The sequence below is a fragment of the Myotis davidii genome, unplaced genomic scaffold (assembly GCF_000327345.1).
Source record: "Myotis davidii unplaced genomic scaffold, ASM32734v1 scaffold944, whole genome shotgun sequence".
In the NCBI taxonomy this organism is placed as follows: domain Eukaryota; kingdom Metazoa; phylum Chordata; class Mammalia; order Chiroptera; family Vespertilionidae; genus Myotis; species Myotis davidii.
Window position 1 is genome coordinate 1,175,706 of NW_006296283.1, and position 2,296 is coordinate 1,178,001.

Below are 2,296 nucleotides of genomic sequence, written 5' to 3' on the forward strand. Positions count from 1 at the left end.
CCAATTAGTCTCTGAATTATTTTTCTCGTCTAGGTCAGCTACCCTTTGCTATACAATGTCCAATCCCTGTGTTTTGGCTGTCTAGGTTGAATATTTTGCATTTAGGTAAGTTTCCCCTAAATTCCATAGTATTCTCAAGAGACCTTACTCCTGATTTTATTTTATTTTTTTTACTTTTTGGTTGTCTAATAATCTTTAATGGAAACATTTTCCTTTGTAGTTCTTAACTAGCTAGGCATTTCACTGCACCACTGTTGATATCATCTATGATGTCATGAGGATGGCAGCCACAGACTGGGCAGTCTCCAGCACCCCTTTAATGGTTCCAGAGAGTTCTCTAGCTAAAAATCGGTGCTGCATCTGTCGGGCAACGCAGACAATCACATCAAAAGTGCTTATTTCCATTGTGCTGCTGCTTCTTCTTCTTCTTCTTCTTCTTCTTCTTCTTCTTCTTCTTCTTTTTGCTTCTTTCTGTCTCTTGGTAATTCTTTGAAGGCCTTGATGATCAGGGCAGAGGCAGAAGGCACTACCTCAATTTGGGCCTGTCTGTTCTGAATGGTCACTTTCACTGTAATCCTCAGACCCTTCCAATCACCGGTTGCTTTGGCGATGTCATCACCAACCTTTTTTGGAGACAGGCCAAGGGGGCCATTCTCGGGGGCCAGGGCAGACGTGGCACTCACTTCCCTATCAGTGCCCCTCAGGTATATCAAGGGGGGTGGGAAACAGTAAGTGCCTCTGCAGAGCCACAGCCACAGCCCTCTCCACATCACTCTGGGCTGCCACCCACACTTTGCCTCTTCTCTACTCCTGATTTTAGAGACCTTTAGGAAAAGAAACCCCAAAACATTCTCAACATTAGCAGTTGAAGTCATGGAAAAGCATGAGATTATGTAGAGAGAGGACACGGGTGACTAGTGGAGAGAGTCTAAGTCAGAATCCTGGGAACAGCAACATTGAGGAGACAAGTGGAAGAGAGGTCAAAGATAAGGACTGGGCATGCCCAGCAGACACAGGAGTCAGATGAGCACAGAAAGCTAAGAAGCAGGAGAGCAGGGACAATGTCCGTGCAGATGTGAACAGGGCAGCACCCCCAAATGTCAGTGCCCAGGAGGTAAGACTGGGAGACCAGCTGTGATGCACCAAGAGACAGGAGGGATAAACTCAAGAGGGGTCTAGTGAGACTGAGTTGATGTAAAATGCAGAACCCCAAAGATGTTATAGAGGATTTAAGCAGAGAACATGTAGAGAAAGAAGAGTTTCTTATAAGGTCATTTTTGGGGGAAAGGAGTTCACTACTTTGGCATATGAAGAAAAAGAACAGAACTGATTGCACATAGAGAACATAGCTATTTTCTGCAGGAGCTTATCAGGTTCAGGAGGTGTAGGGCTAGAGTGGGAAAATTACTCTAATGGAAGTAAAAAACTCTAGACTGAACAGTTCAACCTTGACTCATTTTTAAAAAATTGATTTCAGAGAGAGGAAGGAAGAGGGAGAGATAGAAACATCCATAATGAGAGAATCAATGACCAGCTGTCTCCAGCACACTCCCTATTAGGGATGAAGCCCACAACCTGAGCATGTGTCCTGACCGGGAATCGAACCATGATCTCCTGGTTCATAGGTCAATGCTCAACTACTGAGCAACACTGGCCAGGCAGTCTTGACTCATTTTTTTTTAAATTAAATCTTTATTGTTCAGATTATTACAGTTGTTCCTCTTTTTCACCCCATAGCTCCCCTCCACCCAGTTCCCACCCACCCTCTGCCCTTACCGCCCCCCATGTCCCCCGCACTGTCCTCATCCATAGGTGTACGATTTTTGTCCAGTCTCTTCTCACACCCCCACACCTTTCCCTGCCCCGAGAATAGGCAGTCCACTCCCTTTCTACGCCCCTGATTCTATTATATTCACCAGTTTATTCTGTTCGTCAGATTTTTTATTCACTTGATTTTTAGATTCACTTGTTGATAGATATGTATTTGTTATCACTTTGTTGTTCATAATTTTTGTCTTTACCTTTTTCTTCTACTTCCTCTTCTTAAAGAATACCCTTCAGCATTTCATATAATACTGGTTTGGCGGTGATGAACTCCTTTAGCTTGTTCTTATCTGTGAAGCTCTTTGTATGACCTTCAATTCTGAATGATAGCTTTGCTGGGTAGAGTAATCTTGGTTGTAGGTTCTTGCTATTCATCCCTTTGAATATTTCTTGCCACTCCCTTCTGGCCAGCATAGTTTCTGTTGAGAAATCAGCTGACAGTCGTATGGGTACTCCCTTGGAGGTAACTACT

The 2,296-nt window shown here is 43.8% G+C and overlaps 1 pseudogene; it reads right to left on the bottom strand.

Moving 5' to 3' along the window:
• Window positions 1–223: 223 nt before the first annotated feature.
• LOC107184313 lies at window positions 224–770 on the bottom strand (annotated as a pseudogene).
• Between the last annotated feature and the right edge of the window lie 1,526 nt (window positions 771–2,296).